General features: G+C 43.5%; 1 long non-coding RNA gene across 1 annotated transcript; it reads left to right on the top strand.

Moving 5' to 3' along the window:
• The first annotated feature begins 16,804 nt into the window (after nt 1-16,804).
• LOC146193358 (uncharacterized) lies at nt 16,805-19,095 on the top strand. Its single transcript, XR_014706446.1, has 2 exons — nt 16,805-17,015; nt 17,761-19,095. It is a non-coding gene; the product is annotated as an uncharacterized LOC146193358 (long non-coding RNA).
• Nucleotides 19,096-25,033: the final 5,938 nt, after the last annotated feature.

The following is a 25,033-nucleotide window of genomic DNA, read 5'->3' as shown; positions in this document are numbered from 1 at the left end:
CGGCGGTACGTCTGTTCATTTTCCAGGAATGCTCCGTGACCAAAGCCACCGAGCCGCTACTTAAAGCAGAAGGAATTAGAAGAAAGCTGCAGAGTTGCGGAAAGCTGTGCACGCCTGCACAGCTTATCCAACATCAGCAGCGCTGGCTTCACTTTATACGAAGTCGAAATGCGAAACCTTCTTTGGGTTTCCAGATATTTGTGCATCATTAATGAACATCGGGTAGCTTAAATTAGAGCGCATGGTTTTATGCACCATGATAGCACACGAAAACGTATAACATGCTGAGTGATAAATGCATAGATGTGTCAGGTTGATAGATTGACCTATTTGTTGAATTTCAAGCGGACTGTTCCAGCAATGAGCGGTTCCATCGAGTCATCGAATGATCAATAAGTGAGCTTAGTGAATAAATCGAAAGCTGCGCATATGTTTTTAAACGCTTTTTTTTCCTAACTACAAGTGTCTGTTTCACCTGAAATTATTAAAAAGATTACTAATTGGCCTGACCCGCCGGCACCAGCCGCTACAGCGATGGAATGCAGACCAAGGGTGGTTGGAAATGACAATGTGGAACGGTGGCAGCATTTTGGTGTCAGGTACCTTCTGGTAATACCGTGGACTTTATGGTTAGTGAGCATTCCACACTTACCTCATGCTGTTAAGCCACTATACTTGTTTACTGGAAAGACCAAATCTGAAAGATATGTAAAGGTACATTTTAAAGCAGAAAAAATACAGCTCGTAAATAGAGCGACCATCACGCATAAGCACAGTTGTGTCTTTGTCAAATTCGATGGCAAATTACTGAAAATATGTGCAAAAATTACGTCGTGAAGTTTCTGTTTTTTACAGAAACACAACGAATGCCTTACAGTGTGCCTAGTTACGGTTCGGAAATCTTGATGTTTAGTCCTTTTTCTGTAATGAGAAAGTTGTCACTAAATTTGCCTAATTAAAGCCAGACGGCTGCATATGCAGTGCCTATCTAATGCGCCTACTGCATTCCCCTAAACAATAGGTTAATATATCTTCTATCATTTCATAAAATCTTTACCTCGGCGCACCGAGATTTCATTCATTGCTTTAGATACTAATTTTAAAAGACCTAATGGCTAACACTGCTTTCTGCAGATATTTCTTTACTATAGCGCAATACTCCCCCACATATCTTTCCCAGAGAAGGTACTGCGTTCCGCACATTTCAAACAACCCCCTCGGCCACAAGAACTTTATATGGTAAAGCAAAAAATGAATTTATGAAATTTTGAATTGTATTTATTATCGCGCATCATTTGAATATATCCACACATGTTCAGTGACGCAAAACTTTTAAAGCATATATCACCTTTAAAAAAAAATATTGTGTGCATGGCTGCCTCACAAACTTTGGTATGAAAATCTTGAAACCTTCGAAGAAAAAGGCTTGAATAATTTCAGAAGATATATATGGAACTGTATACAGTAAGCTCCGTTATTCTCATCGCTATAAATATCATCATCATCCTTATCATCCGCATTTTATCCAGAGAAGGGCGAAGGCCTATCCTATATTTCTCTAATTAACCCGGTTCTGTGCTAGCTGCATCCACTGGACTCCTGCGAAGTTCTTAACCTCATCCGCCCGCCTAACTTTCTGCCGCCCCCAGCTACGCTTCCTTTTCCTTGAAATCCAGTTTGTTACTCTAAGCGACCATCGGTTATCTTCTCTTCGCCCTGCATGTCCTTCCCATGTCCATTTCTTCTTCTTGATTTCCACAGAATGTGAATACCTCGAATTATTTCTCTTACCCACTCTGCACGAATCCTATCTGTTAACGTTACACCTACCATTTTTCGTTCGATAGCCCTATGCATTGTCTTCGATGTAAGTAGAACCCCTTTTCTTTATCCTCCAGACGTTTCAGGACCATAGGTGAGCCCAGGTAAGACGCTGCGTATACTTTCCTCTTGAGTGATACCGGCAAGCTGCTAGTCATAATATGCAAGAACTTGACAAATGCGCTCCATCTAAATCTTATTCTCATAGTTATTTCCCTTTCGTGCTATGCATCTGCGGTTATAGTACTAGACACATTCGTCTACCACTTCCAGTGCTTCGCTACATATTCTCAACTGCAGTTTCTTCCCAAGGCTGTTGCACATTACCTTTGTCTTCTGCCTATTGATTTTAAGGCCTACCGTTCTGCTATTTCTGTCAAGGTCATCAATCATTATTCGCAGATCATCCCCTCAGTTACTTAGCAGGGCAATGTCATCAGCAAATTGCATATTACTGGGGTACTCTCCATCAACCCTCATCCCTAACTGTTCCCGTTTCAAGTCTCTGAATACTTCCTCCAATCAAGCTGTGAATAGTACTGGGGAGATCGTGTCTCTTTGCCTAACACCTTTCTTTATAGGCATTTTGTCACTTTCTTTATTCAAAACTATGGTTGCTGTGCAGCCACCATAGATAATGCGACACCGCTGCCCATCTTCTAGTGCCACCAAGTGGCCGAATGTCTTGGCGCGTGGCTGAGCGTCGTCCTCGTCTGTCTCGAGCTTCGCTTGATTAAAAAAGGGCCGCTCGGTTGTTCTTCTCTTTGCTACGTGCGTTGGTGACAATATCTTCCAGTACTTTCACATGCGGCTCGTCAACTCCCTGGTTTCGCAATGCCTGCTTGACTGCCGAAGTTTTTACTGAGTCGAATACTTTTCCGTAATCAATGAATGCTATGTGCAAAGGCTGGTTATATTTCAAGCATTTTCTATCGCCTGGTTGATGGTATGAAAATGATCGATGGAGTGCCCTTGACGGAAACCTACTTGATTTTCTGCTTGGTTGAAGTTTAAGACTGTCCTGGTTCTGTTAGCGATTACTTTAGCAAACACCTTATACGTAACAGACAGTAAACTGATTGGTCTGTAATTTTTCATATCCATAGCGTCCCCTTAGTTATGAATTAAGAGAATGTTCGCGTTCTTCCATGATTCCAGTACAATCGTTGTCACCAGGCGTTGCATGTACAGAGTGGCCAGTTTTTCTAGCGTGGTATACCCGTCTCCCTTCCTTCAATACATCTTCTGTAATTACTTGATCCTCCCAAGCTTTTTTCCCGCTTTTAACAGTTTCCAAATCTTTTTTAAGCTCGTCCTTCGTTACTGGCGGAATACTGACTGCTTTTCACTATTGCCAATCTCATTACTGTCCTGACTACTTCGGTTACATTATGCATCAGTATAGACCTCCTCGGTTACTTTGACTATCTGTCCATATTCGTGATGGCATTGGCCGCCTTGTCCCTTAGAGCATACATCTGATTATTTCCTATGCTCAATTTCCTCTTCACCGCTTTAAGGCTGCCCTAGTTCTTTAGAGCATGCTTATTTTGCCCAAGTTATGCTTCCTCATGTAGGCCATTTAAGCTTATTGACCAACTTTGATATCTCTGCCTGGTCTATCAAGTCTGCAGGGCTCTAAGCTTTCATATACTTTGGCGTTTGATAACCAAATGTTTCGTCTCCTTCAATAGTTTATCGGTATCATCTTTCCCGCCTACCGCCTACTTCTGCCGCATAGTCAGTTATGATATCTCTAAAACTATTGTTCATCGCTTCTAGTCAACGGCCGTTATCCTCGGTTAGATCTGAACATCTATTCTGTAGCGAGATCCGTAATTATTCTACTCTCCTCGTCACCGCTAATTCGTTGGTGGGATTCTCTCTAACTAATCTGTTTCGCTCTTCCTTCTGATCTTGATTAGTTCGAGATCTTACCATCCTGTGGTCACTGCATCGCACCTTTCAGATTACTGCATCCTGCATAATGCGGGGGTTCGAACACAGTATGAAATAGGTTTCATTTTTAGTCTTCCCGTTAGGGCTTTTCCATGCCCACTTCCGGTTCTTCCGTTTGCTGAAGTTCTTCATGATTCTTAAATTATTGCGCTCTGCAAACTCAACTAGTTGCTCCCTCGGGCTATTCGAAGAACCAATGCCATAGTCACCAACTGCCTGGCCACCAGCCTTCTTTTTGCCTACACTGGCATTGAAGTCACCCCTTAGTAAAATATACTGCGTCTTTACTTTCCCTATTACCAATTCTACATATTTGTAGAAGCTTTCAACTACCTGATCATCATGACTAAGGCCTGTATAACCTTCAGTTTATACCACATATTATGCTTAATTGCGATCCCTATCACCCTCTCATTATAGCTATAAAATCCCTCTATATTCCAATTAAATAAAATAAAATCAAATTTGTTTCCCAAATTGTTGATGGTCGCCTGGGCTAAAAGGTGTACTAACAGCTTGACAAAGGCCCAGAAACCCGCGCACAACATAGCAGGAAAAACCAGTAAGTTCCAGACGTTGATTAACAATACGACCATGACATCCAAAAGTGTTATACAATGCATACATCGCTGTAGCACAATATGAAAACAAAAGATAAAGGCTGATCAATAATAAAATCAATGAAAAAGCTCAACAAGGCCGAAAGTTCGTAAAGGCGACTAATAAACGTAATGTAAGAGCACATGTATGGATAGATTATATTTGCACGAAGTAGGTTATTAACTACTAAGGTCTAAAACCAAAAGTGTATTTATATTTGTTGGGAAAAACGGGAAGATTATGAGCCAAGAATTGTAATTAGTAGTCTGTTCTAAAATGTGGTAGAGACAACGTGTCAGTGCATCTAGTGTTTACTATTGCAGTGCGGTGTGTGAGATGCAAGTTTTACCAAGACATTACCCAGTACCTGTCAAACACTTTATATTGTCAAACACTTTATATTCAGTTATATGCGTATTGACAAAACCCCTTCTCCTAGTTCTCGCCTCTGCAGTAAACCTCGATGACACAATACATGTCCGTCCTTCACAAGGGGGAACAGCGAGAGCTACACACGCACAAAAAGGGGAGGACGAGACACCCACAGTGCTGACTTACAACTGAAGGTTTATTTTCGACACCTCGTTAAATATACAGTAGCATCAAGGGATACAGCAGCAACCTAGTTAGAAACAGTCATCGCCACCAGAAAACATACAGGAGAACACAGATCATCCAGCTCCCGATAACAACTGCAATTCTTTATATATTAGGGCTATGGAGGGGGTGCTGACACAATGCTCTTTAAGATGCGCAATGTTTAAGTCTTCAATAATCTCTCGCGTGGTTTTGTCACCGCACCTGCTTATCACGCTCGTGTTGCCCAACTCAGGGGTGCATTTGCAATCTCGGTAATTAATGCCCAGATGGCCCGAGATACGTTGCGTAATATTGTTATAGTGCTCGGAGAATCTCTTGTTGAGGCATCTGCCGGTTTGGCCTACGTATGCATGGCCGCAAGACAATGGGATGGAATATACAACGCCCTGAGCACAGGAAACGAACTGGTCGCGATGATTAACGGTGCATCCTGTGTGCTCACGACCCATCTGGTTAGCGCGCTTCCGGAGGCTTGACAAGTCAGCGCTGTGCATGTCTCGTCCTCCCCTTTTTGTCCGTGTGTAGCTTGCGCTGTTCCCCCTTGCGATGGGCAACCTTTTGTTTCTTCCTTCAGTATAGTATAGGCCTCATCTGGTCTCCTAACCTCACTAAGCTCTGTTACATGCCATTTCATGCTCTGTAATTCCTCTAACTGTACTTCTAGACTAGCCTCACTAGCTAGTGTTCTAGCATTAAGCGTTGCTAGGGTCAGTTTCCAATAGTGGCCTGTCCGGAGCCAGAGATTCTTAGCACCCTTTTTTGCGTTGCAGGTCTGACCGCCGCCGTGGTCAGTTGCTTCCCAGCCCCTGGGGACTGATGGCCGGGGTTTTGTTGGATTATTCATAGAAGGTTGTGGCCAATTACTACATCAGAGTGGCCAAATTTTGTTTTGATGAGGGTGTGCGTTTTCCGGACATGTTCACGGGAGATGTCGCACCCCAAACCTGTTTAATTCCAGCGCCACGCGGATTCCTTTTTTTTTCTTTTACAGCCGACACCATCGCGGGGCGTCTTCTGTGAATACCTTTCCTAAGTTTAGAAATTTATATATATATATATATATATATATATATATATATATATATATATATATATATATATATATATATATATATATATATATATATATATATATATATATATATATATATATATATATATATATAATTTATTTATTTAACTGCATTAGGGTGAATGAAGTTTTTTTGGTTAAATATTAATAACGTACGCAGGAAGAATTTCGCGGAATCAGTTAAAGAATTATTAATATATCCTGTTATTCGTAAACTCGATCTCAAAGTTTTCTTCACTACAGAACTTTTCGCTACTATTTTAAGCATTTTACACACAGAACTAGGCATTCCTAACTCGGGAATATTTTGAGGGTAAATTTTATATAATATATGTAACCACGGCCGCAATTATTCCATTTATCCGCAGGTCCATTCTCAACGGGCTTCTAGCTATTTATTATTAATTTTCGGAATATCAATATCTTCATAACGGTGTCTTATAATTTTTCACATGTACTTTAATATACTTAAAAATTCACCCCATAGATTTGGTACTGTAGACTTGATTATTCATTCTGCGCGGTGCTCGAACTTCAGGACAAATATTTGCTATGCATTAGAAGCTCGGACCATTTCTGTCAATATATTCATAACAGGTATGTTGCAATAATTCAGAGTCGCTTCCTGATTATTTTGAAAAACGCAGCCCTTTGGTTTTGAATGACAGATTTAATTACTCGCTGCGAGGGCAGAAAGGGCTTTAAAAAACATTTGTCACGCATCAAAATCTCAAAATCTCAAACTTTTCGAACATTTGCCTCACAATTAAAACATGCCGCAGAATCCTCCGCTTGATTACTGTTGGCATATAAAGCTCGTTTAAAGAGGTTAACTGCTATTGAGAAGCATATTCCAGTCTGAGGGCTTACTCTAATAATGGCACCAACGCCGAGCCAACTAATGGTTATTGATAGAATTGCATCCCCACCTTGGCTTGTCGTTGCGGTTACCTGAACATGTAGGATGACTGTCCAGGTTGGGCGGTGGGCCCTGAGTTGTAACCCGAAATCACGACATATTCTTCAACTGCGAAGTTACTGTTAAATCCGCAGCAGCTTTAAACTTTAGTGATATAGCTGCACTTGAGTTAATGCTAATGAGTAATTTGCTTCCATATTAGGAAATCTGCACCAACGGAGGGATTCCTCTAAACACTAGAGAAACGCAGTTCTCACTTGGGCGTTATCAATTCGCTCTCGCCCTACTATTGATCTCCCTGACAAATGAAGCTTTGGATACTGCAGAGGCGCGTCTTGAGACAAAAGGAGGGAGGCAATGGCGGCTGGATTGCAGCCCAGCTCCATCTCATCCCCACGGTGAGGACGTGGACGCGCACTAGCCTACCACGCTTTGAACGGCATGAGTGACGTGGTCTTTCCATGAACGACCTGGCTGACGGCTTATGGGCAGCTATATATTGCTGCTTGTCGAGTGACGTGGTCTTTCCATGAACGACCTGGCTTATGGGCAGCTACATTTGCTGCTCGTGCTCTATACCACGGAAACCATGCTGGATAAAACATTTGTTACCCCACTGGCCTATTTCTTTACGTTTTTACTTGTATAAATTTTACCAGAATAGCTAAGCCCGTCTAGCAAAACCAGATCACCTAAATTTTATGAACTTTCTAATTAAACACAGAACGCGTTCATTCTGAGAGTAAATGCGGATGTCGGAGCGATAAATTAACCTACTTCGCGCCTTCTGGCATGCATTGGCTTTCTGAGCACGAACACTCTCGAAAGCAACGAATGTGAAATTATTCAATCTAGTAAAATATTGAAAACCGGTTATTACAGGACATCGACTAATGCTGTCTTTGTTCTCTTCGCATCCACAACTTCGGGTAGGCGTTGCGCGCTATGCGCACAAAAAAAAACAGACCTGAAGGCACGTGTAGCTCGTCAATACCCGTACCAAAACTACAAGACAACTGAGTAGCTGCATTATATAGACGGCAAATGGAAGCTCACTTCTCGTATAGCTAAAGCGCCATGAGCTGGCTCACATGCAGTCGTGCTGAGAACTGTCGGGGAAAAAGCGAGAGAGCGCAAATTCAGTTAACATGGCCGTTCGCACAAGCGCAATAGCACTTGTGCATCCCAGCTAGAAAGTGCCGGGATATAAATGACCGGCGATGGCGTGTTTCCTTTATTGCTGGACTCAAAAGAGAAAGTCTATGAAAAGAGCTGCACTCAAGGAAAAAGGTACAAAAACCCGCAGCAGTTCCTTTATTACCTTATCTTGACCATTACTACCGTCATACTACCACGCAAAAACAGGTATATAGCATCTGTTACTCTATTCCTTATGTAAAAATGCTTCGACAGCATAAGCGCACTGCTGCTGACAACGTCTCTGTATGGCATCATGTGTATCTTCTTTTATGGATTGCAATACCTGTGCCTTTAATTAATGCGCAAAAGGCGACGTAAAATGTCGCTTTTCGCCATTTCACCTAACACCTCTACAGGGTCTTGAATATTTGGGGGCTGGGATTTAAAAAGTTCCTATGCAAAATCTACTACCCCATTCCAGCTGAAATAACGTTCACAAAGTAGCAAAATATCGTCTACGTTATCTGATAAGTGATTCAACATCGGTACTTGCCTAGATTTTCCGAAATCGAGAAAAAACTGCTTTTGGCGGCGTGCACAATTTTCGCAGCAGAGAGTCGAAAAGCTATTTTGACATGATACGTCATCTGTCGAGCGGTGAGACAAGCTCCATCCCGGCCGTTGGCGCGCTTGCCTCGCTGCCCGACAGATGACGCATCATGTCAAAATAGCTTTTAGACTCACTTCTGCGAAAATTGTGCACGCCGCCGAGAGCAGTTTTTTCTCGATTTCAGAAAATCTAGGCAGGTACCGATGTTGAATCACTTATCAGATAACGTAGACGATATTTTGCTACTTTGTGAACATTATTTCAGCTCGAATGGGGCAGTAGATTTTGCATAGGACTTTTTTAAATTCCAGCCCCCAAATATTCAAGACCCTGTATATTTCATTGCGGTTGTGAAGTGTTGCGCTTTAAGTGCATACACAGTTGAGCACTTCTCAAGTGAATAACAGCGCGATTTCTCTCATCGTGTACACAAACAGCAGATGCAAAGACTTGTGACAGCCTGTTAAAATGGCCCCAGAATCCCCATTTTCTGCTAAAAATAAAACATTTACATACACTACAAATGCGACCGATATACGCAGACACTATCTGTGATTCGTATATCAGGCTATCTTTCGTCAGCCAGGCTGTCTCTCGAATGCCTACACAACCTAGCGTGCCTATGCCTAGTAGTCTGCGCACTCGGTACCCAATCTTATTGTTGGGGGCTGAAATCTAGGCATTTTCATGCGTCTTTGTTTTCTTCCACGTAGTTATGTGTGAACTATGGCGTCAAAAAACAACGCCGCTCAAAATAAGCCTTGATGTCGCGCTCTTGCATTTTCCTTTTCAAGTTTTTACGTGTACTACAGTAATCGCTTGCAAATACTGCCCATGTATTAACATGTATGATAACGAGTTACTAACCTCAAAGTTCGCAACGATGATTATCTTTTTCTTTATTGTATTGGTACGCATGTGTCGCCGCTCACGCAGCGCTTTTTAGCTGGCTATATGCAGTTTACAACAACCGTCCACTAAGCCGACGCATCTTTTCCTGACGAAGGTTTATACACTGAAGCGGCTCTTATCGCAGAGCGACTGCCATCAACTCTCCGTCGGCATTCTCGGAGCCTACATTGTAAAGTGCGTGTCTAAGGAAGAAACCACGACTAATGCGCGCTCACGTCGACGGAATCCTTTGTTTGCCAGTGGCTTTTATGAGATGCCGTGTCCTCAGAAGCTACAAACACGACATTTCATCCATCGTATTAGGAATTTTGATTTTAATTTAGGTGCTATCACAACGTTTCTTTGACGTTCTTTGACGTACTAAGAATAAAGCCGAAAAAGACGTACCGAAACCCCGCTTGCAAAGGCTGACGACGATGCACACTGGCTACAAACAGTGTTGAGGAAAAAATGACTGGCGAAACACTGGCGAAACAGATACAGCTGCAGCGAAAGCGAGAACAAAGTACTGCAATGCTTCTCCTGGCCATAAAACGTTCGCCTCAGTTTATTTTTGTACCTTCATGCACAGCCAGCGCCGACTACTAAAGGTGCAGCTGTGTCCACACCGATGAGTGCGTCGTACGACGCGTACAATTGTAAATGAATATGACGAAAACACAGCGCTACAGACGTGGACGGAGGTCAAGAACAAACAGCACGGGCACTGATTCGCAACTGACTCAGCGCCCGTCCTGGTTGTTTTTGACCTCCGTCCACGTCTGTAGCGCTGTTTTTTCATCATGTCACCGTACCAACTCGCCCAGATGTCTCTTTGATTACAGTATAAATGAATATATGTGCAGGTTCTCACAGTCACGTTGTGCCACAATTTTTAAACATAGGCCGTTTTCAAGATTACAGATGGCTTATCCTGAATTCCAAAACAGAAACTTTGTTGACATATAAAAACAACTTTACAGTGTTAACTATTGATCAGGTTAACTAAATTTTAGTCGTCAACTTTTTATGTTACATCTCGTGCCAAATTTTTACCATTAAAATCCGAATTGAGTGTTACGTCTACCGTTAGTGCATAGTATAATAGCACTAACATTTTTAGTAATCCTAAATACCGATTAGCCTGAGCGTTGTGGCTTAATGAATCTCGATCATTCGTCGAGAAATTTCAAAAACACACGCCTGCGTGACACGCACATCCGCGCCCAGCCGTGAGCGTCACTTGGTGGCTCTATGACTTTCTCTAGCTCGACTTAGCTAGAGCAGCCTGCAGCGGTGATCATGCCAGTGGGTACGTGGTGCGTTTACTACCAAGTTACGTTCACTGATGGGTGCCGATGTGTGTGCCACGCAGACGCAAATTTTGAATTTCGTGAGAAATGTTCAAGGTCTGCTGAGCGACAATGCCTATGCTAACCACACTTTCTGAATTTTCGAAGACTCGCATCATATCCCGGATATATCGAACCCAGCTAGATCGAATTATTACTTATATCGAGGTCTCATAATATCCTCTTGAAAATTTCACGCAGATTTATAGGAATGGTATTTGCGTATATGGAACTCGCGTCCAGCGGAACATTCGATATATCGAAACTCTCGCCACGCCCTTTCAAATGGTGATTCTTATAACGGTGCCCACGATCTCCTTTCATGCCGCGAGCTGGCAGGCTACGCACCCTTCGCCGCCTGCTGGCAGCGTTAACGCTGTAAAACCGTTCAACGACGCAAACATCGCGTCTGATCGAGAGTGGTCTTCGGTGTGGCATGCTCGTTTTAAACGCGACACCTATTTCATGCGTAAAAACCAGAGTTCTATGCACAAGGCATCGTGCGGTGAACCCAGCCTTGCTGACCGAAGGTTTGCGGTGGCTCTTGCTTAGCCGGCTTCGCTGCTGGTGGAGACGAAAAAATCAACTGCACCGTATTTGAACTCACTTACTTTCACGCTTATAGGGATCGAGCCAATTAAGGAACACAAGAGCTGTGTATAAGACAATAAAAGATATCAAAGGAAGCTTCTGTGCTAAGCTGGGCGCGATAAAGGACAAACGAGGCAGGGACCTCACTGAAGCCTCAGAGATAAAGAAGAGGTGGCACGAATACACAGAAGAACTGTACAAGACCCGGATGTGCAAACCCAACATAAGACGGTTGTGATTACTGATCTCGAGCCGGGCATCCTGAAGAGCGAAGTTGAATGGGCCTTAGCCAGCCTTGCTAAGGACAAAGCTAGCGGAATTGATGGCATTCCAGCTGAGTTGCTTCAACAACTCAACCATGACGACGCTGTTAACGTTCTGTATGCATTATGGCAGCAAATTTGGACAACCCTGCAGTGGCCACCAGATTGGAGGAGGTCAGTTTAGATCCCCATCCCAAAGAAAGGCAGTGCCAAAGATTGTTCCAACTACCGCACGATCACGCTTATTTCGCATGCTAGCAAGGTGATGTTGAAAATCCTCCCAGGTAGGCTGCAGCAGTATGTGGATCGGGAGCTGTGCAAGCTGGGTTTCGCAAGGGCAGAGGAACTAGAGACCAGATTGTCAACCTTCGCTGGATTATGGAAAACGCAAGAGAGTTCCAGAAACCAATCTACTTATGCTTTATTGATTACGCGAGCGAAAGCGTTTGACTGCGTAGATCCCAGCAGATTATGGCAAGCTCTCCAAGAGATGGGAGTTCCAATTCACGTCATCTGTCTCCTCAAGAACCTGTATGAAGGGCAAGAGGCCACAGTCAGAACTGGGCATGGTCTTACTGATTGGTTTCCAGTTGAGAAAGGAGTGAGACAAGGCTGCATACTGTCCCCCTGCCTATTTAACATATATGCTGAGAGCATCATGAGGAAGTCCGGTCTGGACGAGTCTTCAGCTGAAGTGAAGATTGCTGGGAAATGTATCAACAACGTTAGATATGCGGATGATGCCACTTTATTGGCAGAACGTGAAGTGGAATATATTCACAGGAAAACATGAATATAAAACCGATCAGAACATTACAAACGGCAGTAGGGTCAATAATTTTAGTAAAATTACAGAGAATGTGTTAACAGCTGACGCAAATTCTAGGTATCAGTGATTCGTGAAACGATATCGCGCGACAAGGTGCGATCCACGTTGTATTCAGGACAGCATTTAATATAGTGTTCTATATCCCCGCAAACACCTAACGGAGACAATGCCATGCTCGTTTTAAGCATCCATATGCTCGCTTCCTTCAAGAAGACAGGAGCCCTTAATGGTGCACTTTAGGACATTATCTACCGGAGAAGAAAGCAGACATGCAGAAGGAAGGCTTACAATTTCTGCAGGACACTAATCGTGACTCTAGATGGTGACAACTGGAATGGGCTATGTTCTACTTGGAGTGAATGTGTGTATAGATGGTGCCTTATGGAGTGGACTATGTTATACTGTGAGTGAATATGTGCATATATGGTGGTGCCAGCTGAAATGTACTCTGTTTCACTGTGAGTGAATGTGTGCATAGATGGTGACTTCTGGTGTGGACTATAATATACTGTGAGCGAATGTGTGTATAGATTGTGGCAGCTGGATTGAACTGTGTTTTACTGTGAGTGAATGTGTGCATAGAAGTGACTTGTGGAGTGGTCTATGTTACACTGTGAGTGAATGTGTGCATAGATGATGACGGCTGGAGTATAATATGTACTGTTATAAGTGACTGTGCGCATGCATGGGGGGGAGGGGGGATGTCACACATATTAGGATTTTTTTAACACATAAGTAACAATACGATGGAGCAATTGCCGGCAGAATAAGCAAGGCTAGCCCCACCTGTAGCAAACAACAATTCAACTCAACTCAACAAGGTGGGATTCAAACATGTAGCGACGATCACTCCGTGCCAAATTACACTTCTTTAATGCAAGAATTCTGGTAATTTTACGGAAGTCGTGCTGGGGATTACTAAAAAAGCATTTGCATTCTAAAAAGCTAACAAGATGAGAGTAGGTGACATGGTCTATATTATTTAACACGGAATGCTGGTAAGCAATGCAGGGCGAAAGTTTCGGAAATGTTCATCGCCAGACGAGAAGCGCAATCACTTTACTAACCTTATAGTGATTGGGGATGTAACCTGGGTCTTCATATTAGTTAAATGGTTTGGTAAGGATCTATAACTCTACATCTTTGTATTAACCAGAAATTTGGAATTGATGTTTCAGACGCCACAGGAGCGGGAAATTTTAAGGCTTTCAATTATTCTCAGATTATCAGTTGCATCAAAAAGAATTTTATATCGGAGCAGAATGAACAACAGGACACTCATGCTTGTTAAGACCGACGTTAATAGAGAAAACGGGAAGAAAAACAGTATTGTGAACACTGGCACAACCATTGGGTGAAAATGCAACACTTTCAAAGATGTAGGGTTTACTAATGAAGCATTTTATTTGTTCGCAATACTTTAAAAATCTCTAGGATTATTAACCAGCAGAGCAGGCAAGGTACTGTTGAAGCAGTTCTATCATTTTTCAGAGTTAGTGCAACAAAAATATAAGACAAATATAATATAAAATAAGCGCGCATAAAGTAGCCATGAAGAACGCATGAAAGGAAAACGTCAGAAACTAAAAAAAAAAGAAATCCTAACATAAATGCGCGAACTAGCACTAACATTTCCAACACACAACACACACTGCACAATGGACAAACATTGAGTCCACATCTACTAGCTAGCGGCCAAATATGCAGTCTTTAAATAAATAATTAGCATTACAGCACTGTCAAAAGATTTCAGTAATATTCTAATTCTGCGACAATACTTCTATTTCATATATTCAGATTGCCAAGTATAGTCGCCAGCGTAGGTAGTTGTAACCCGGATTTTTATTTTTCGACTGCGGTAGCTATCTTTAGCCATAAAATAAGTTAGCACGAGGAATAATACCAGCGAATTGCAGGGAGAATACTTTAATACTTGCGTCAATCATCCATCGGCGGTGGCATTGCCTATGTACTCAAGCTCTGTGCCCACAAAACATCCAGAAACTTGACGAGATAGAGCTACATGTGCAAGTTATAAGCGCAAGCGCTGTTTTAATTCAAGTAAAGACAACATCTCCCGCCTGCGGCTCCTCTTTCGGACCTTCGTTACCACATGTCAACTTTTACACTCACTTAATCACTAATCGATTATTTCTTGCGTTTGGTTTGGTTTGTGGGGTTTAACGTCCCATAGCGACTCAGTCTATGAGAGATGCCTTAGTGGAAGACACCAAACATTTGACCACCTGTGATTCTTTAACGTGCACCAACATCGCACAGCACACGGCGCCTTGCTTTTCGTCTCCAACGAAAAGCGGCCGCCGTGGCCGGAATTCAATCCCAAATTCTTGGGGACAGCCGCCGAGCGGCCTAGGCCTAACCACTCCACCACCCCGGCGGGTTATTTGTTAGGAACCTTAGAGGCGCATTCCCCGTTCCAACCGAAGTAACGTCCTGCCGTGGTAGGGCACTGGTTAGGGCGCTCGACTGCTGTGTCCAATGAGGCGGGATCGAATTCTGATCACGGCGACCGATTGTAGGTGAAAGCGAAACACAAGGCGCCCGCGAGCTGTGCGATGTCAGTGGACGTTGAGGAACTCAGGTGGTTCTACGTGGAAATAAAAAAAAAAAAACAGATGGAAATAAAATTCTAAAATAATAGCTGAGATACGAAGTCCAATAAAACACAAGCTTTCTAATTGGGCAGCAATAAAATATTTTAGGTTTAACAAATGCACTGCATGGAAGCGCATAGATTATTTCGAAAGCGCTACTCTTCTTCATTTTTATTACCTCCTAGAACAGTCAAAATTTTTGCACTCCTTACCACGCCTATAGGCGGCTTAACTTGTTCTATGCCGCTGTTGTAACCTCAAAAACGTAAAACCAGTAAATGTGTGGGGGCGTAACCATGCACCAGACCGGTTTATAATGGACTCTCTGAATAGTTCTGGTTTCGGTTCGCCTGCAACACCGAAAATTATATTACTTCTGTTGTGTTCAGGGAAAATAAGCGTTCCCTTTCCTTTGAGGTACTACTTCGACATCCAGCTTGATATGGGAAGTGCAAAAACAGCAGTCTTAAGTACAGAAGCAGAGTCTAACTGCAAATGGACACTATCACTGCAACTATCTGGTTCCAAATGCAATCTGTCAGCAAACGTAAAAAAAAAGAAAAACAGAGTGTTGTAAAGGCATATAACCAGAAAACCATTGGCTCTCTTGGAATTTTCATCTTTAGCAACTGGTGCGCACTGCTGAGAAAATGCTGCCAAGCTTTTATCACCAATCTATGAGGCCAGCGATAATTGAATAATGGTATCTGATCCGGCTCTTCAGCTACATTTATCACATAAATAATTTTGTCATGTGCAATGAATGACATGACGAATATAAATAAACAGCGAGGCCTCCTAGTGCCTACTTCCTCATGTTCATAAGTTGATGCTAGAGGTCTCGTGAAGGACCCTGAATGCCCTGTCCTACGGTGCGTTGCCTTCTGTTGAGCCTGCTTGATGAAGCCAAGATAAGTAACGCATCTTTAAAGGCTGTCACCTTTTGCCGGCATCCCGGAAGAGCGGACTCACACCTCGCACAGCCAGGTAAAGAGTGACAGCATAGGGACGTCTCGCACGCTCTACCAAAGCCAAAGATAAATATGAATGAATAAACAAACATTTACGGACGATACTTAACGCAGTGAATACGAAAGCATTAGCGTCTCAACGGGAGTTCTGTTCCCTGTCACCCCGGCATACTTATAAGCATGTGATATTACATGTCATAATAACCACTGTGGTATTGATATTTCTCTTACATCAATACACGATACCATAATTTGGCTGGTACGTAAAGCAAATAAAATGTAAACTCTCTACAAGCGACACGTAAGAAATATCTTTGATCACAAACCCCACCTTAGGAAATCACCGTTAAGTCGTAAAATTTAGATACCTAGGTTAACAAAATATTCTATTCCGCCTTTCGCAGGCTGTTTGCCTGCGGAATAAAGCTCATTAATCCCCTGTTCGGGTTAAACTAATGACCTATAATAAACTAATCATGCCTAAACTCGAGTAGTCACGCGGAGTGAAAAATATTAACAGCCTTCGTTGAACGCTCAGAAAATGTAAGTTCTCACCTTTTGATTTCAGAAAAAAAAATACTGGTGCCTTTTCAGTCCAACCATGGAAAACAAAAGGCTGAGGAGCACGTCATGTCCAGCCGTGTGACCTGGACGGGACAAGGTGCCGAACATTGCCGGCATAGGGTATGGACGCGGGGCCACACCGCAAAGCCCACCGGTCACGGCTTCTAAGTGGCTTTTCCGCCATCCCAGAATTGCAGACGCACACCTGTAGTAGCCAGGTAAAGTGTGATAACATACAGACATCTTGCACGCTCTACCTGAGCCAAAGATAAATATTAATGAATAAACAAACCTTTACGCATAATACTTAACCCAGTGAGTGCGAAAGCATTAGCGTCTCATCGCGTGTTCTGCCCGCCGCCACCCGGCATACTTATGAACATGGGATATTACATGTTATAATAACCGCAGAGGTCTTGATATTTCTCTAACATCGCTACATAATACCAGAATTGGGGCGGCATAGAAAACAAATAAAACATAAACACTCTTCGAGCTACACGTAAGAAACACCTCTGATCACAAATCATTAAGAAATCACCGTTACAGTAAGTCGTCAGATGCTGGCCGTCCTGGTTAGCTCAATCGGTATAGCGACGGCCCCGGTAAGGCGGTTGTGCCAGGTTCGTTCCCCGGATCTTGACGAATTTTTATTTAACTATGAAGTTTCTAAGAAAGCTGTGTAGCTTTTCTTTGTAGCCGTACGCCTGCGCTTGGGTGGACGTCACTGAGTAATTACTTCCTTGTCAAATATAAATAACTATGCTAACAAAATATGCTCTTTCGCCTTTCGCAGGCTGTTTGCCTGCGGAATAAAGGTTTTTGATCCTCTGTTGATTACCTGTGATCAACTAATCATGCCTAAGCTCGAGTAGTCCCACGGAATGAAAAACGTTAGAAGCCTTGAACGCTGATAAAATAAAAGTATTTTTGATTTCAAAAAAAATGCTGCTTCCTTTACAGGCCAGCAACGGAAATCAAAAAGACTGAGGAGCACCCAAGCAACTTGTCCCTCCCACGTCATGTCCCGCCGTGTGACCTCGACGGGACAAGGTGCCGAACATTGCCGGCATAGGGTCTGGACGCGTGGGCCACACCGCAAAGCCCACCGGTCACGGCTTCTAAGTGGCTGCGCGGTGCGGGGTGCATCGCATTACTTTACACGCCCCTAGACAAGTGGCTCTGCACTACCTCTACTTTATGTGTAGGGCTGGGGCGTATGCACTGCTTACGGCTTCCGCTGGGGTCAAGCGGAGCTCTCCAGTGCTACAGCTCTGGCACAGTCTTCCGGTATGGTTAGCATCCATCCTAGCATGCGTGCCGACCTGGCTCGCATCACGATTTCAACCGCACACCTACCTGCCATTGCATACGCCGAGTGCCCTGCACACTCGGCCATAGCTCTGGTTGTTATGGGTGGTGTAAATGTGCTATATATACCTTCATGACCGATGCTTTCACCATCTGGTCCAGCGGGAGTTTCTGTTGTGATGCCCCTGAGACGACAAACAGGTGTTGCTTAAGCTGACGCCTCTGTGAAGAAAAGGAAGAGCACATTTATGTAATGCTGTGAAGAGAACGAAGATCGTATGGGAGTTGTTCGCAGTGATACTGAAAGAATTCATAAGTATGCTTCTTATCGATCTTAGCGTGCTGGCGTGGAATTACGTAGCTCCTCCGCCTGTTCACACGTTGATCGGCTGAGTATTGTGTTGCTGGTCCTCATTTTGGTTTTTCCCTTTGCGCTTCTGCGTCTTTTGTTTTCTGCTGCTAACGCACGCGGTGAAATTGGTAATTTAAGTCAATGTAGACGCAGTCTCCCGACCAAGGGAGCTCCCCTTGGTCGTCTTCCCTTCTTTCTAATGATCTTCACTTGAAAACTTTTCAGAGCTCCGGCGTCCGCAGAATCGCTGTGGCGCTCGTACCTAAGGGTGGTGGCGCCATTCAAATGAACACCTCAGCGACTGTTCGAGCTGCTGTTCAGGAAGCCATTTCCTTTTACGTAAGAATTACTAAGGTACGCCAATTTGATCGTGGCGGGATCCTGCGCCGTTCACCAGACCTGGTATGTGTATATGATCTACTAAACTGTTCTTAGTTTACATCTGATCCGGTAACCAGCTTCATTCTTTCCCACCTGGCCTACACAAAAGCTCTGAGGTGTAGATTCCTTCTTGAATCCAGTAGAAACCCTTTACCTTCTCTCCGCTGCAGACGTTTTTGCTGTCTATCGCTGCAGCAGGGAAATAAATAATGCTCGGGTGCCAATAGAATCAGTAAACGCTACTTTTGCTGGTACTGAGAATGAAGCGTGGCCTTTAATATTGCGTGTAGATCCCCTTCCATAAACGCGTCTGCAGTGCAACAATTCCTGGCTTTATGGCCATATTGCTGGTGGTTGGAAATCCTCTTTGAGATGTTTTAAATGCAGTGATGCCCATAAATCGAATTCATGCTCAGAGCAAAACGTCAAATGCTGCATTTGAATTAAAATCTTGGCATAATTGACCAAAAACTCTGCTCACGGCATGAGGCGTGATCCCCCACATTTGATTCCTCGCTACCTAACGCCATAGCGGCTGCTGTGGAAGCAGCCTTGGCTAAAAAGGTTGATAGGATTGTAACCACAGTTACAAGGTGCATATGCAACGTTCTGACGTCCCAGATTACTCAGGCTGTACAAACTGCTACGGCCTCTCCCACGACACATGTGTCTTAATTAACAGCGCAGCATTCCCTAGCTGCAATGCCTGGCCCGCAAGATGAATCTCCTTCCGCTTCTCCCAAGCACAATTCTTTAAGGATTTCCCTATTTTTAACCCGTCATCACCACGTCCTCGGGCAAAATCAAGAAATGAACAGCTCGACTCTAAACCAAAGGAAAACCTTTTAGGGCAAGCTGTTGCTGCTGCCCTTATTACACAACCATAGGAGCATTAAGAGTTCTTTAGTAGAACTGTAGGTCTCGTCTTTCAGCTACTACACATTTAGTTTACCTTTCCTTAAAACGGAATTCAGGGATAAATATTTTGAAAGTGAAAGTGAAATTGAAAATAAAAGTTTATTAGCTTGAACATATCTACAAAGTGCATAAAAATACAGACAAGAGTGCCATAGTCATAAGACTTCACCGGCACCCTCGATAGATCACTACAACAAAATAAATAATAACAGCAAAGTTAGCGAAAGATTATATATACAAAACATGGAAAATCAGTATTTTTACACAGACAAAGGCACTAACACAGGTATTAGACATAAAAATTATAAAACAGCAATTCAACAAATATTCCTTCAAGTTATTGTTAAATGTGGGCAAGGACATATAAGTTTTCAGTGTTAAAGGCAATGAGTTCCAGAATGAAATGGCTGCAAAAGATGTCATTTTTCCATAATTAGTACGAACTTTCGGGAGTAGTAAATTGTTATTCGCTGCAAATCTTGTAGAGTTGTAGTTCGAAAGTAGTAACGGATTAACAAACTGGAAATGCAAGCTGCCATTCAATAGCTTAAGATTTTGCGAGAAACTTGGCTTAAGCTGAAAAATATTTTCATTTTCAAAATTATCGATCATTCCGACAAGACCGGCAGACAAGAGGTGGCGGGTTACCAATCTTAGTTTCTTCAGACTTCTGTCTTAGGGCTAAGATTTCTTTTCAATATTCTACTTTAGAATCAATTATTAGCCATAGATTTTGAAATTCCAGGATTTTGTCCGTTTACATAAGCGAATGTGTATTTCCCTCATCGGGTTCAGATCAGGGGATCGCTACAAGCTAATTGCCCAAACTTCGGTTATTTTTGGCTCGAGACTTTCACACCATGTTTTGTGCGGTTACAAAACGAATCTCTGCGGCAGGGATTGGCTTTCAGATAATAACCTTTATTGCATGAATTCTGGTTTACCTACTTTCTTCCGTGCCCACAGTCAATCTGTGAACGACTTAACTTTCTCCAATCCCAGTGTTACTGTACTCAATTTTCGGCTGTTGATGGTGGCACCACTAGCGACCATATGCCTATTGTTTTTAATGTTAACTACCACTTAACTGCGCTGACCTATCAAGTCATATGCTAGTTATAACCAATTTCAGTCATCTTTTAGTTCTACTCTTGCATTAGTGGTTAACACTACTGAAGAACTGAAATCACAACGCTTATTCCAGGCCATTGAATCCTGTCGTAAGAAGTCTGAATACTTGGTGCGTGCATCAAAAGGCAGTACATCTACAAGATGGTGAAATGAAGATTGTTCGCGGGAATATAGAAGAACGGCTGCATGGAAGAGGCTCCTTCACAACCAGTGCCTCGAACATTGGCATTATAATAAGCTATTTTGCAGCTACATTTAAACGCACAGTCGCACAAGCAAGAGATGATTATGATACTGAGCATTCCAATTACCTTTCAAAATCTAATAAGTCAGGTGCATTTTTCGCGTTTTTAAAATCGCGAAAGAAGATTCCTGTCTCGTAAAATTTACCCTCATGTGTTTCGACTCCTAAAGGAGCTTTCAAAATAATAGAAACAATTGCTAAAGGCTTGTAAAAGCGTTTTTGACGACACTTCCGTTATCTCCTATGTACATAGGCCCAGTAGATACGGTTAGGTAAGACCCCCAAATTACACTTTCTGAGCTTTCTCCAATGGAGATGAGATTGCCAGCTGTTGCTACTGCCCTTGATGAAGCAACATCAAAAATGATAAAAATCCTTTTTTAGGTGTCTCCAAATTCCTATTATAGCTGATAAATTACTCAGCTAATCATTCTTGTTTACCTGGTGAATGTACACTAGCCAAAGTGATTCATTTCCTGACACTTAATCATGGTGGCTATAGTTTGGACAATATTGTACCAATATCATTAACATCCAACTTGGTAAAATTAATTGAAAGGGTCTTACCCCTACTTGTTACAGAGTTTGTGAAACAAGAAAATATTCTTAGCCCCTGTCAAATTGGTTTTCGCTCCAAACGTTGAATATGGAATGCACATACCAATATTGAGAGTCGAATTCTCCTTGCGCGGCGCCAGAAAATACATGCTGCTTTGGGGACACTGGATATAGCAAAAGCTTATGACAGAGTACAGCCAAGAAGTTTGTTGCAAAGATTACAGGCCTGCAATATTTAATTGCCTGCATATCAGCATTCCTACAAAACAAATTTTATTGTGCGTAATGGTGTGAATTTTGGCAGATATCAGCAAACCAGAGGTGTTTCTCCAGGGGTAGTTCTCTCGCCCGTGCTCTTTAGCATTTTATTGAGCTCGATTCCTATTTATCGAGAAGTTCGCACGTACGTCTATGCGGATGGCATAGCGTTCTTTATGCCTGCGCCTGACACTCAAGCCCTCAATGGGCACATGCTCCCGTGTACCTGAGCTCCCTTCCCAATTTGTTATGTGACCTACAATTTACATTGAATGGAAAAACGTGCACTGTCTTTGTTTTCCGAATTTAAGGTCCGGCAAATCTTTCTCTAACATTTCAGCAAGAAATAATTCCTCAAATTAGGTCTTTGAAGTATATCGATGTCATTAATGATGATAATCTGACATGAATGATGATAATCTGACTTGACCATGCTGCAGCAAAAGAGGCTCGTGCTGGGGGCATGCTGCGCATGTTAAGCAAACCTAGGTCTAGAAGGCGGCGAGATGCACTTGTACTGATTTGCGTTATGCATGTCCAACCAATTTTACAATTTGGATCTTTGTTGTTTTCTGTTTCACCTGCTAATGAAATTGTGATTCGCCGCTTTCATTACAAGTCTTTGCTTGTCTTTGCTTCAATAATATGGTTGTTACGCATGTGATCTGAGGTATCGTGCAGATGTTAACTCGTGTTGAGTTGTGAGTCAGAACTTGTCTCTTGTCCCGTTGCTCCGCGCTGTTTAGCCACAAATACAAACGGGTATCCAACTTGCCCAAGCTGCTATCGTGACCAAGACTTGAAGGCTGATATCAATGTTGCTGGTCCCGCAACTCAGTTGACAGCACACAGCAAGAGTTTCGACGTATGTGGTCGCCTAGAAGAGAACAACAACGTGATAGTTTCGATTCCCATAAATCACCAAATGAAATCTATTTGACACCCTGGTAGTCAACAACGTGATAGCTTCGATTCCCATAAATCACCAAATGAGACATACTTGAAACCATGGCAGTAGCACGGGAACTGCATGCGTAGAGATCATTTCCCATGAGAAAAGCTGTACGTCGTGCAATTAATAGTTTTATATTGAAACAGAAAATTACTATCTGCAAGGCGTCAATCAGAATAAATCTATCAGAACCTCTAGTTGATCTAGCTACGACGCATATCCAAAGCGTTCATTCAAGGTGCGGTCAAAGGTAGCGCGTATACGTTTCACGTAGCGTCGCTCCTACGTTTTAAAGTGTAGGGCCATATTAATACCAATCCATCTGACGGACATCTTGCGATCGAAGAAAATGGTGAACCGGCCATTCCTGGGAAGCAGAGTAGCGATGAGTAAGATATGTCTTCATCCTTGGCCGAATAAATGCCTCCTTCTGGCTGCCTATCTCAGATTGCTCGACATGTACAGACCATGGTCAAGACCATCTTCCCACCGATGATCAGCACTACCTGACACTAGTACTGTCATCATTTCTGGGTCTTTTCTGTCGGAAATGCTTTAAGTGATGTTTTCATCTGAAAAGCCTAAACAATTATTGAAGTACGATATTTTAGCTGTGACGACATGTATGGAATAATTACGTAAGTGTGGGAATGAAGGCAGTGGTCTAGCTGAGTCTTAAGTGAGCGAGAGCGCGGCTATAACAATGAATTTTAGCCAGTTCCTATCAAACAAGTCGTGAAATTTGATTTCACGCAAGTTTGCAATATGAAGCTTAAAAAACAAAGGACATGTCGTATTCTCGAGTGTTCAGGTCTTGCTGCGATGCAGTCGTCTACGCAGGCGCTTACGCATTTCCCGTAACCCGAGTATTATTTTTTTAATCGCTAAATGATCCGAACCGATTATTCACAGTAGCCTCCATCGGCGACACGAACGGCTGATAGAGAGGCGGGCACGACAATGTTTTGAGACGGCGTGAAACGAAGCGCTGAGGACCGAAATTTGGGCACCAGTGGCAATGAGGGCGGTAACAGGGACACCATCCACGCAGATATCTAGACGATTGCGGCGATGAGCGAGGGTTAGCAGAGGATTTTCTGGCCGGGTCGTCAATGCAGCTTTCCGGGATCAGTTTTCCGGGAGAGGGACAGAGAAGTGAGGGGACGATGAATGGCGAGGTTGGGGCGAGTGGGGACGGTGGGTCTGGGGAGACGGCGAACGAATGGACACGCGCGGGGATGGCGAGTTAAAGTCACGAGAGGGCGTATCACTGTGTCACGGATAGATTTTGGGTGTGGTCTGTAGGGGGCGCTGCGATCATGATAGTAGCGAGGTCGAGATGGCGGAACCCAACGACTGCGACAATGGCGAGAAAAGTGGCCGGCACGTGAGCAGTTGAAGCAGATGCGTCGGTTGTTCAAGGTCCGCCATTCTTCCGGGTTGCGGTAGCGATATCGTGTCGGGAAGGGCGCAGTCGGAGCTACAGCAGCTACCAATGAAATGGTGAGCTGGACAGATGGCTGTCCGGACGGCTGACCAGAGCGGAGGCTTATGTTCGCATTAAGGCCCACATTCGCGAATTCTTGGCGAACGACAGCTTGGATCAGTGCTATAGTAGCGTCCGCCGGCTGAGGTGTGAATTCGATGGGGGCCATTGCCTTAATCTCTCTGCGGACGATCCTGGTCAGGTTTGGCTGATGGGACGGCTGCTGAAGTGTTGGCAGATCCTCGCACAAAGACGTAGCAACTGTGTTTGGCAAGTGGTCGAAGCGGGGAGCAATACGATGGTGTTAAGCTTGCTCAAACCGCCGACATACCTCGAGGACGGAGTCGACCGTCGTACAGTTTTTGCAAAGAGGAGGTTAAAATCGTCGTCAGCAGTTCCCTTTAAGATGTGGCCCAGCTCGGACATGGCGCTGTCCACTTTGCGGCATAGAGCTAGTACGTCTAGTATGTACGACAGATATGATTCGGTCAACGATTGAGCTCGCGATACTAGGTCCATTTTAGCGCCGAGCTTGCGTCCGATCGGCTTGCCAAAGAGATCCTGGAGCGTCTCTGCACATGTCCCAGGATGCCAGATCTTCTTCGTGCATCTCAAACCAGACGCGCTCCGTACCAGCCAGGTAAA

Source organism: Amblyomma maculatum, chromosome 4 (assembly GCF_055883805.1).
Source record: "Amblyomma maculatum isolate TAMU_Amacu chromosome 4, ASM5588380v1, whole genome shotgun sequence".
Taxonomy (NCBI): domain Eukaryota; kingdom Metazoa; phylum Arthropoda; class Arachnida; order Ixodida; family Ixodidae; genus Amblyomma; species Amblyomma maculatum.
This window is presented reverse-complemented; position numbering and strand designations above follow the sequence as displayed.